Genomic DNA, 12500 nt, shown 5'->3' with positions numbered 1-12500 from the left:
TTCCCAGAGAATTCATTAGAGGAATATTTCCAACAAAAATAGTTTGTTTTTGTATATCTCTACTACTTTTCCAAATTAATCCCGCGGATATATATAATTCAGCAGAATATGTAAGTGATTCATATACAGCATCTTTTTCGTTTATCAAGGGTTCTAATAATTGATATGTTTCGGCAAATAATTGAAATTCAATTTCTTGATCTGTATCCTCAATTTTTGGAAACTTAAAAAGCCCTTCTGTTAAGCCCCGATCAATGAACCTACAAAACCCTTCAAATTGTATCTGATTCAATCCAGGTAGTGTAGACATTTCTTCATTTTCACTCCCAAGCATTTTCAATTTCCCCGTGAATTTTATCGAAAAATATTCCACGATTTGCTGTCATGCTTCATCAAATCACATGAATCCATTTAGCAATATTGGAATTTCTATTCTTTATACTGAATTACATGAAATCTTACCTAATCCCGTGTATCAAATATTTCTTAGTGTATGAAATACCTATTATGAAAAGAGAAAGAAATATTAGAATTTGATACTCAACTTCGAAGGAATTTGCAACAAAACAAACAGATAGAATCGAAAGTCTAATCTAAAAAAGGATTGGAAATTTCTACGGGCATTTCAATATTTTTTTTAGGAATCTAAAAAAATGCATTTCATTTCTATCATTATTATGATATTACATATTCAAATTCAATTGGATACAAAAAAAAATCCATTCGAAATTGTCAAGAAAAGATATATTTTGAAGTGAAGTATTTTGGAGAGAATTGGGGAGAATATGATTAGAGTATGTTATGTGTAATGTAATAAGGCTTGTATTTTTGAAACATGCATATATTTAACTGCAGCTATAGATCTGTCTCTAACTTTATTGCAGTCATATTTGTTCAGGATAACAAACACATAACATGTTGTGTGAATTTTTACAAATTTTCTATTGAAAATTGTAAAAAAAGAATAAGCACGATAATTTCTTGAAAATACCGTATAGTATTGGTATTCTATATCTATATAGATATGGATAAGATACTCGATTAGATAATATCTGTGTAACAGATCAAATTGATATTCTAGGGTTTACATATATTGAAAGTTGCTGTTATAATTAGAATGAACAAAGTTAAAAAAAAAAGCAATATTGATTGGTTATGTATCAATTTTTATTTTCTGATCTCATTAAGAAAAAAAAATTTCTATTCAAATATTCAAGAATAATTCATAAAAGAATAGTTAACGGTTGCGATTTGTCTCAAGATTGTTTTTCAATTTTTCAATAGAAAGAAAAGGGGGGAGTATTCTCAAAAACTTCATATCTATATTTTTATTGGCGGCATGGCCGAGTGGTAAGGCGGGGGACTGCAAATCCTTTTTCCCCAGTTCAAATCCGGGTGTCGCCTGATCGATAAGAAACTGTAAATGAAAGATTATATTACGTTTTTTTAGAAAACTTTTTTTCCAACAGAAGCAAGCGAGGGAAAAGGAGTCTTGAGAATTGCGTTTGATTCGAAATTATAAGCATCAGTAGCTTAAAAAATGTTGTAAATATTTTTGTCTCGAATTCAAGGAAAGATTCTAGTAGTGAAAAGGAATCCATAAATTTAGAAATGATAGTTCGTTCACTACACAACTATTGTAGTGTCTGTCTCCTGACTGGGTCTTTTATTAGATTGGATTAAGAATAAGTCGGATAGGAAAGTCCATTTTTAGGTAGAGAAAAGGCAGAAGAAAAACCTTCTATACAGACTAATTTAAAGTTTATGAGTGCTTCCACATTTTATCAATATTATTTATTTAGATCAATTCTATTTAATAGCTTTAATTTAGCTAATTCGCTTTCGTAATATTCAAAAAAAGTATTCTTTAGATTTTCATATTCTATATTCTAATAAAATTAAAAAGTTTTGATTCTAAAATCGAATAGAAAAGAAAAAAAGTTTTTTTAATTATTTTAGAGAACGAATTGGGAGACATTTAAGGGACTATTTCAAATAGAAAGAAGAGTATAAGTATGCAAATGAATCTGTCTTGATTCTTTTTTTATGAAATCCTTAAGGAAATGATAAAAGAGAAATCTTAATATTCCCACCTGGTAGTAACATTCATTGACTTATAACTTCCTATAATTTTTTTATGTTTAATGTTTTATGATTTTACTAAAAATAATCAAAAAAAACTTTTTAGATGTTCTAATAACTAATAAATAGAATGAATTCTTGTTTTTCGTGAATGATGTTAGCCCAGAATCCTTTTTTTGACTCTGTAATAGCAATTCCACTATTATAGTATAGTATTTTTAGCGAATAATACAAAAAAAAGAATAGAATAAAAAATTTGAAAAAATAATGAAATAGTTCCTTCATATTTATAGAGATAGGAGACAAAATTTACATGGATATAGTAAGTATTGCTTGGGCTGCTTTAATGGTAGTTTTTTCATTTTCCCTTTCCCTCGTAGTATGGGGAAGAAGTGGGCTATAGGGATACTAAAAATTGAGTTAAGGGATCCAAGTAACCTTGTTGATTTCTACCTGAATTTTTGAATTTCGAAACTATTGAATGAAAATATTTCATTTAAACTAATACTAATTAATTGAGTTCAAATAGAAAATCTATCTTGATTCTATTATATTTTAGTAGTGTAATGTATTCTATGTATCTTATAGGAATTGAAAATACTCTTTCAATCAAACAAATATTTTCATTATTCCCATATTCCTATTTTGAGAAAAACAAGGGAATCAAAAAGAAGAAGAAATGGATTCCTATTCCAATCAAATTTTTCTTAAAATTTCTATTTCGATGAACTGACGCTTAACCTGGTTATATAGATATATATATATATGGAAAATGGCGGACCGTGTAATAACCATTCCTGTTTTTTTACCCCCTTTTTTTCCTAAGATACCGGAATTGTTTGTAAAAAGAATCTGAAAAAAAAAATTGGACGCAATTCTCAGATAGTAGAAATCAAATTGATTTCTACTATCTGGATTACGCTGATTGTACGATCATTTTTTTAAATCATTCATAAAAATGAAGAAATCATATTTCAGTGAAATTAGTCACTTTTACTTACCGTTTTTACATAAATTATAAGTAAAAAAGCAGTAGGAACTAGAATAAACAGTGCAGTAGCAATAAATGCGAGAATATTTACTTCCATAATCTTTATTATGTTCTATTTCTCTTAAATTTCTAAAAAAAAAATTCGGGATTTAATCCCATAGAAATGTTCAATCTTTCAACAATGGTATAAATTGGATTTCAATGATATCAAATCGGATCAATATCATGAATCACAAAATCTGAGCTATCAAATCAACTCATGAAATAGTATAACATAGGAAGATCTTTTATCCATACTAAATAAAACAAAAAAACATTTATTCTTGATGAAAGTCCAAAATCCCTTTCCTTCCTTTTTCGGCGAAACAAATGAAAAAGCAGGGGGGGGCCCCAAATAAAATTTTGTTTATCAATTTGATTCCCTACAAATACACAAAAAAGGAATTTATTTTTTATTTTTTTGGATTTATATCCAACGGGATTGACGGGGCTCGAACCCGCAGCTTCCGCCTTGACAGGGCGGTGCTCTGACCAATTGAACTACAATCCCAGGGAAAGGGGTGTACTGTATAAATATTTTTACGGACCGTTTCTGTCAAACCTTTTCTTTTTCTATTTCGGATTCGAACCTTTTTGTTGTAAATGAAAAAAGCGCATTTTTTTATATATTGATATGTATATCGATATCCACTTTAGTGAGATCGACACAAATTACTCGTAATCCGTTTCTTATTCTTATTCTATTAACAAATCGATTGAAAATTGAATCAATGAAAAAAAAATATTTTTTTTTTCAATTTTTCCTTATATTTTCTACTTACAGATCTTGACATGAATACCGATTATTAACAAGATTTTGAATTTGTGGAAAGAAATATGGAATACAGAAAAAAAAGAAATAACCTTAGATATGTTTAATATTTTGATTCTTCCGTATCATAGCACATCAGTCATTTCCAGAGAACTATAAATGGGTTATAGAATTTCATAGTGGATCGGCAAATTCTTGGGCCGAGCTGGATTTGAACCAGCGTAGACATATTGCCAACGAATTTACAGTCCGTCCCCATTAACCGCTCGGGCATCGACCCAGCACAATAGGAAGAATACATTTCAGTTTTTATTGAAAATTTTTGATCAACTTCCTTTCGTAACACCCTACCCCCAGGGGAAGTCGAATCCCCGCTGCCTCCTTGAAAGAGAGATGTCCTGAACCACTAGACGATGGGGGCATACTTGCCCGACCGCCATTATACTACGTTCATAGTATGAACAGTTTTTTGCAATTGTCAATATAATGATATGATTCGATAAAAAAAAATATTTTTCGTTCTTTCATAATTCCATAGAAATTTTTTATTAATCATTTATATTTCTAAATTTTTTTATTCCAGTCATAATAAGAAAAAAAAAGAAGTAATGTTCCAATAAAGAGAAAATTCTTCACAGGAATGATTCGTTTGTTGCAAAGGACGAGAGGTTAAAACTTCATTTCTATCATTTATTACTAATACTAAGATTCGATAGGTAGATTTATATCTAATACTAAGAAAAAAAACTTTGGAAAATAGAATTTTTCAATAAAAAAATAAAAATTTGGTTTAGGGACAGAACATATTGAATCCATTTTATCAATGATTCGATTTTATCAATGTTTCGATGAAATATTTTATTTTGTGAGTACATTTATGTATCAATAAAAAGAATTTAGTGTTATGATTAGAATGACTTCAAGAATCCATTTTGAAATAATATATTTGATATGGATCAAATCCAATCTTAATCAATTCTTTTTTTTAACTATATTCTATTCACTAGGTAAATCCAATTTTTTGTTCTTTGATGAGTCATTATACAAATAATAGATATTGATGTACATGTATTCTAATCCCATTTATATCATTTAATTTATATAATTTATATAAATTTATAGAAATAATTTATATAAATTTATAGAATAAGTATACACAGTAACAAATATATGTACTAGTCATGCTAGTTCCTTATTTAGAAATTGAAAGAAAGAAAAAGGGCCCTTTTAACTCAGTGGTAGAGTAACGCCATGGTAAGGCGTAAGTCATCGGTTCAAATCCGATAAGGGGCTTTTTACTTTTTTTTTCAAAAGCAATAGTCTTTCTATTTGAAGGAAGAATAAAAAGATTCTTGATATTTTGAAAAAGTTTCTATTTGTAATAAAAAAGAAAAAGTGTAAAATTCAATAATGGAAAAATAAAAAAAAGTAAGTGGACCTAACCCGTTGAATTATATTTATATCTACTATTCTGATATTCAAATTTGATAAAGATTCAATTCGAACAATTTTTTTTCTTTTTAAGACTTTTTTCGTTTAGACTCCCTAAGAATCTCTGAATATTTCCAATGAAATCTTCTTGTTTCTGAACTAAGAAAAAAGGTTATGCCTTTTCTTTACTCAGAAGGGCCTTAATACGAATTTCAAGTTCCACCAAACAAGTTTTTTTAAAATTAAAATGAAACATATTTTTTTCCATAAATTTCTATTATTTCTATAAGATTAGATAGAATCTTATAGAAATAATAGAAAAATACATTAAATTATGTCTTCACATATCAAATAGTTTCTTTTCATATCGATGTGTACGATATTTTTCCAGCAATTCATATATATGAGACAAAAACTTTCATTTACAGTTTTTTCTTTTTATTATAGTATTTATAAAAAAAAATGAAATACTAAAGAAAAAACTGTAAATGAAATAGAAATTTAGAAAACCTATGATCCTACAGTAGTTTCCTAGACAAAATAGAAGTCAATTCACAACCAAACTTCAAGAATAAGTTTCTTTGATGAAAGGAGAGAAATATGTCTGAAGATCCGCTAGGTATAAGAAGTGAAACAGGGGATCATTTGTTTCTTGAACAGTTCTGAAAAAAAAATTTCTATCGGATTTTGGAGTCATAGCAGATTTTATGATTGATGACTTGGAAGATTTTTAAGAATAGATAAGGAATAACCACATCGAGTTCATGGATTTGCCCTAGATATCAATAGACCCATAAATGATTTTTTATTCGAAACCGATTAGAAAACAAGGGAAAGTATACTTATATATTCTATATATATATAGAGAGAGAAATGAATAGAGATAAATGATCAAGGTCCGTCCCATCTCTGAAAATGCTCTATGAGGTGTTGGGAAATGGTTGAAGTAGTTGAATAGGAGGATCGCTATGACTATAGCTCTTGGTAAATTTACCAAAGATGAAAATGATTTATTTGATATTATGGATGACTGGTTGCGGAGGGACCGTTTCGTTTTTGTGGGTTGGTCCGGTCTATTACTCTTTCCTTGCGCCTATTTCGCCTTGGGGGGTTGGTTTACAGGTACGACCTTTGTAACTTCATGGTATACTCACGGCTTGGCAAGTTCTTATTTAGAAGGCTGCAACTTCTTAACCGCTGCAGTTTCCACTCCCGCTAATAGTTTAGCACACTCTTTGTTGTTACTGTGGGGTCCTGAAGCACAGGGAGATTTTACCCGTTGGTGTCAGTTAGGCGGTCTGTGGACTTTTGTTGCTCTCCACGGTGCTTTCGGATTAATAGGTTTCATGTTACGTCAATTTGAACTTGCTCGATCTGTTCAATTGCGACCTTATAATGCAATCGCATTCTCAGGTCCAATTGCTGTTTTTGTTTCTGTATTCCTTATTTATCCACTGGGTCAGTCTGGTTGGTTCTTTGCTCCAAGTTTTGGTGTAGCAGCTATATTTCGATTCATCCTCTTTTTCCAAGGATTTCATAATTGGACATTAAACCCATTTCATATGATGGGAGTTGCTGGTGTATTGGGCGCTGCACTACTATGCGCTATTCATGGTGCAACCGTAGAAAATACTTTATTTGAAGATGGTGATGGCGCAAATACATTCCGTGCTTTTAACCCAACCCAAGCTGAAGAAACTTATTCAATGGTTACTGCTAATCGCTTTTGGTCCCAAATCTTTGGGGTTGCTTTTTCCAATAAACGTTGGTTACATTTCTTTATGTTATTTGTACCAGTAACTGGTTTATGGATGAGTGCTCTTGGGGTAGTCGGTTTGGCCCTGAACCTACGTGCTTATGACTTCGTTTCTCAAGAAATCCGCGCAGCGGAAGATCCTGAATTTGAGACTTTCTACACAAAAAATATTCTCTTAAACGAAGGTATTCGTGCGTGGATGGCAGCTCAAGATCAGCCTCATGAAAACCTTATATTCCCTGAGGAGGTTCTACCACGTGGAAACGCTCTTTAATGGAACTTTAGCTTTAACTGGTCGTGACCAGGAAACTACCGGTTTCGCTTGGTGGGCCGGGAATGCCCGACTTATCAATTTATCTGGTAAACTATTAGGGGCCCATGTAGCCCATGCTGGATTAATAGTATTCTGGGCCGGAGCAATGAACCTTTTTGAAGTGGCTCATTTCGTACCCGAGAAGCCCATGTATGAACAAGGTTTAATTTTGCTTCCCCACCTAGCTACTCTAGGTTGGGGAGTAGGTCCTGGGGGGGAAGTTATAGACACTTTTCCATACTTTGTGTCTGGAGTACTTCACTTAATTTCCTCTGCAGTATTGGGCTTTGGCGGTATTTATCATGCACTTCTGGGACCTGAGACTCTTGAAGAATCTTTTCCGTTCTTCGGTTATGTATGGAAAGATAGAAATAAAATGACTACAATTTTGGGTATTCACTTAATCTTGTTAGGTATAGGTGCTTTTCTTCTAGTATTCAAGGCTCTTTATTTTGGAGGTATATATGATACATGGGCTCCGGGGGGGGGAGATGTAAGAAAAATAACCAATTTGACCCTTAGTCCAAGTATTCTATTTGGATATTTATTAAAATCGCCTTTTGGGGGCGAAGGGTGGATTGTTAGTGTGGACGATTTGGAAGATATTATTGGAGGGCATGTATGGTTGGGTTCCATTTGTATACTTGGTGGAATCTGGCATATCTTAACCAAACCCTTTGCATGGGCTCGGCGTGCACTTGTATGGTCTGGAGAAGCTTACTTATCTTATAGTTTAGGTGCTTTATCTGTTTTTGGTTTTATTGCTTGTTGCTTTGTCTGGTTTAATAATACCGCTTATCCTAGTGAGTTTTATGGGCCCACTGGTCCAGAAGCTTCTCAAGCTCAAGCATTTACTTTTCTAGTTAGAGACCAACGTCTTGGGGCTAATGTAGGATCTGCTCAAGGACCTACAGGTTTAGGTAAATATCTAATGCGTTCCCCGACTGGAGAAGTTATTTTTGGCGGAGAAACTATGCGTTTTTGGGATTTGCGTGCTCCTTGGTTAGAACCTCTAAGGGGTCCTAATGGTTTAGACTTGAGTAGACTGAAAAAAGATATACAGCCTTGGCAAGAACGTCGTTCTGCGGAATATATGACTCATGCTCCTTTAGGTTCATTAAATTCCGTGGGTGGCGTAGCTACAGAGATTAATGCAGTCAATTATGTTTCTCCTAGAAGTTGGTTAGCTACTTCTCATTTTGTTCTAGGATTCTTTCTATTTGTAGGCCATTTATGGCACGCGGGAAGAGCTCGCGCAGCTGCCGCAGGATTTGAAAAAGGAATTGATCGCGATTTTGAACCTGTTCTTTCCATGACTCCTCTTAATTGAGACGTGAGATCCAATGAAGTAGAAATCCCTTTTTTTTACTATAAATATTTGGTTGAGTAGAGCGAGTCGTAAAGAAGAATTTATTTTCCTATTTTCTTAGTTTCTATCGAATCTTTTTTTCGGGATGTTGAGGATATATAGCCCAGTCCGAAAAAAAGATTCGATAGAAACTAAGAAAATAAACAAATCTATTCATCGAGAAAAAGGAGAGAGAGGGATTCGAACCCTCGATAATTCTTTGTTTCAAACTATACCGGTTTTCAAGACCGGGGCTATCAACCACTCAGCCATCTCTCCAAAAGCTAATATATATATTTTTTTATCTTTATTCCACTGAGTAGACCATGAGTATTTGAATTGATACCCTTTTATCGACCCATAGGAAAGATATTCAATGTGAATTTATTGGTTTAGTTTTCTATCGGTATGTATATAGGTACAAAATCCAGCATGCCTTTTTGTGAAGTAAAAAAACTATCCTCGATCCAAGCCTCAAAAGGGTTGATAATAAACAAAATCAATGAATTCATGATAAAACCCTTCTGCGTTTTTCCATTTACAAATTTTTTTTTCAATGAATATTAAGAAAGGCATCCAGGGGTTGAGGGATCAAATGGTAAAGTTCTTTTGTTGGTAAATTGGAGGATTAGAAACATGACTATTGCTTTCCAATTAGCTGTTTTTGCATTAATTGCTATTTCATTTATTTTATTGATTAGTGTACCTGTTGTATTTGCTTCTCCTGAAGGTTGGTCAAATAACAAAAATGTTCTATTTTCCGGTACATCATTATGGATTGGATTAGTGTTTCTAGTGGGTATTCTTAATTCTCTCATTTCTTGAAGTTCTTTTTATTCTAGATTAAAAATGAAATGACCCCTCCCTCAGAATTCTTTCGGATTGTCAGCCATAAAGGGAATAGATCAGTTCCTAAAAAAAAAAAAGAAAACTATAACACATTACATTCTAAGGGGGAGTAAACTTCTTCTATTGGAAAAATCTTATATCTTATACTTATATGGTGGTACATTGTGAAACTAAAAGAAATAAAATAGAAAAAATGAACTATAAAAATTTGAATTTCATTTGAATATTCTATTCATATTAATATGATATGAATAGAATATTCAAATGAAATACTATAAATCTATTTATACGTCGTCTAGTATTTAATAATATAGAATATCTATCTGTATCTCTATATAGATAAATATAATTTTTTATTAATAGGAACTTACTTTTTTAAGAAAAAAGTAAATCAAAATATTCGATAGAATGATAATTTCAATTCAATTATATAGATATATAGAAAAAAACCATATATAATAATAGAAATGTAATAATAGAAATGGGAATTCTTGATAAAAATGAATAGTAATAGAAAATATTTTATTTGGGAGACAATATCTATTATCTAAATTTCTTTTTCATTATCCCTATATCCCTATATAGAATATCAGGCCCATCTCTGTATAAATAGAATCGCATATCAAGTACAATGAAAACGCGGATATAGTCGAATGGTAAAATTTCTCTTTGCCAAGGAGAAGACGCGGGTTCGATTCCCGCTATCCGCCCTATGTATTTAATAGTCATAGTATGAAAAATGCCATAGAATTTACTGCGTATAATGCCCTTCTTCTTGAAACCTTGTTTTTTTATCAAATTCAAAAAGTTGCGGAGACGGGATTTGAACCCGTAACCTCAAGGTTATGAGCCTTGCGAGCTACCAAGTTGCTCTACTCCGCGATAAAGAAAAGAATTGATAACTAATGAACAAAAACAAAGATGGAATGCGTCCCTTTACCATATCTATATAAATAGAATAAACCATTTATACATAACGGTAAAGGGACCCTCCTATGATCGCTGATAATAAAATGAAAAAAATGAAGATAATTGGAAATCCTTACCAACTGGATCTTGTTGCACCCGGCAAGAAACATGCATGAACCATTTCCCGAAGTATGTGTCCAGATAATCCAAAGTCTCGATAATTAGCTCTCGGTCTTCCGGTCGAAAAACAACGTCGATGAAGACGTATAGGTGCACTATTACGCGGTAGTGATTCTAATTTTCCATGAATTTCCCATTTCTCACTTAACGACGGAACTTTGCTTATTTCTTTTTTTGAGGATCGGCGAATCAAATGATATTTCTGTTCCAATTTTTGTCTCTTCTTTTCCCTCTGAATAACACTTTTCCTTGCCATAATGGTTAATTTGCTATTAGCATCAATGATAGAAGTCGGATCCTAGATGTATAAGTGGCTTCTCTTCCCTATAGAAGGAAATGAGATTCTTGCCAGATATATATAATAAAGAATTCAATTAACCGAATTTGCCCGATGTAGAGGCAATTAAGAAGGCTGCATAAGTAAATATATAACCTACGGAAAAGTGGGCTAGTCCAACCAATCTTGCTTGCACAATGGAAAGAGCCACTGGTTTATCTCTCCATCGAATCAAATTAGCCAAAGGTGTACGTTCATGAGCCCATGCCAAAGTTTCAATCAATTCCTGCCAATATCCGCGCCAAGAAATTAAGAACATAAATCCAGTAGCCCAAACAAGATGTCCAAACAAGAACATCCATGCCCAGACTGATAAACTATTCATACCAAAAGGGTTATATCCATTGATAAGTTGTGAAGAGTTCAACCATAGATAATCTCTTAACCATCCCATCAAATAGGTAGAAGATTCATTAAACTGTGAAATATTACCCTGCCATAGTGTAATGTGTTTCCAATGCCAATAAAAAGTAACCCATCCAATGGTATTTAACATCCAGAAAACTGCCAAATAAAATGCGTCCCAAGCGGAAATATCACAAGTTCCGCCTCGTCCCGGGCCATCACAAGGAAAACTATAACCAAAATCTTTTTTATCAGGCATTAACTTAGAACCACGCGCATCCAAAGCACCTTTTACTAAAATCAAAGTAGTTGTATGTAAACCAAGAGCAATAGCATGATGAACCAAGAAGTCTCCAGGCCCTATTGTTAAGAATAGAGAATTACTATTCTCATTTACAGCGTTTAACCAACCAGGCAACCATATGCTTCGTCCCGCATTGAACGCCGGACTGTTCGTTGAAGATAAAAGTATATCGAACCCATAGGAAGTTTTACCATGAGCAGATTGTATCCATTGGGCAAATATAGGTTCAATCAAAATTTGTTTCTCCGGAGTACCAAAAGCAAGCATGACATCGTTATGGACATAAAGTCCCAGAGTATGGAACCCCAGAAAGAGGCTAGCCCAACTTAAGTGGGATATGATAGCTTCTTTATGGTCTAACATTCTTGCCAAGACATTATCTTGATTCTGCTCTGGATTATAATCTCTAATAAAAAAGATAGCTCCATGAGCAAAAGCCCCTGTCATAATGAAGCCTGCTATATATTGATGATGAGTATATAAGGCAGCTTGAGTAGTAAAGTCTTGCGCTATAAACGCATAAGCAGGTAAAGAGTACATGTGTTGTGCTACCAAGGAAGTAATAACCCCTAAAGAGGCTAGAGCAAGACCTAATTGAAAATGAATTGAATTATTGATTGTATCATAAAGACCCTTATGCCCACGCCCCAATCTACCCCCCGGAGGAGTATGTGCTTCTAAAAGATCTTTAATACTGTGACCAATCCCGAAATTAGTTCTATACATATGGCCAGCAACTAGAAAAATAAACGCAATAGCCAAATGATGGTGTGCAATATCAGTTAACCATAAACTTTGAGTTTGCGGATGAAATCCTCCGAGAAGTGTTAGAATAGCAGTTCCT

The 12500-nt window shown here is 32.9% G+C and overlaps 5 non-coding genes across 5 annotated transcripts; 3 read left to right on the top strand and 2 right to left on the bottom strand.

Moving 5' to 3' along the window:
- The first annotated feature begins 1333 nt into the window (after nt 1-1333).
- On the top strand, nt 1334-1404 carry TRNAC-GCA (transfer RNA cysteine (anticodon GCA)). The gene has a single exon. It is a non-coding gene; the product is annotated as a tRNA-Cys (tRNA).
- Nucleotides 1405-3549: 2145 nt separating this feature from the next.
- Nucleotides 3550-3623, bottom strand: TRNAD-GUC (transfer RNA aspartic acid (anticodon GUC)). Its single transcript has one exon. It is a non-coding gene; the product is annotated as a tRNA-Asp (tRNA).
- Nucleotides 3624-4080: 457 nt separating this feature from the next.
- On the bottom strand, nt 4081-4164 carry TRNAY-GUA (transfer RNA tyrosine (anticodon GUA)). Its single transcript has one exon. It is a non-coding gene; the product is annotated as a tRNA-Tyr (tRNA).
- Nucleotides 4165-5105: 941 nt separating this feature from the next.
- Nucleotides 5106-5177, top strand: TRNAT-GGU (transfer RNA threonine (anticodon GGU)). Its single transcript has one exon. It is a non-coding gene; the product is annotated as a tRNA-Thr (tRNA).
- Nucleotides 5178-10220: 5043 nt separating this feature from the next.
- Nucleotides 10221-10291, top strand: TRNAG-GCC (transfer RNA glycine (anticodon GCC)). The gene has a single exon. It is a non-coding gene; the product is annotated as a tRNA-Gly (tRNA).
- The last annotated feature ends 2209 nt before the right edge of the window (nt 10292-12500 follow it).

Source organism: Vigna unguiculata, unplaced genomic scaffold, assembly GCF_037176805.1.
Source record: "Vigna unguiculata cultivar grain cowpea cultivar isolate G323 ecotype 2 unplaced genomic scaffold, ASM3717680v1 ptg000260l, whole genome shotgun sequence".
NCBI lineage: Eukaryota > Viridiplantae > Streptophyta > Magnoliopsida > Fabales > Fabaceae > Vigna > Vigna unguiculata.
This window is presented reverse-complemented; position numbering and strand designations above follow the sequence as displayed.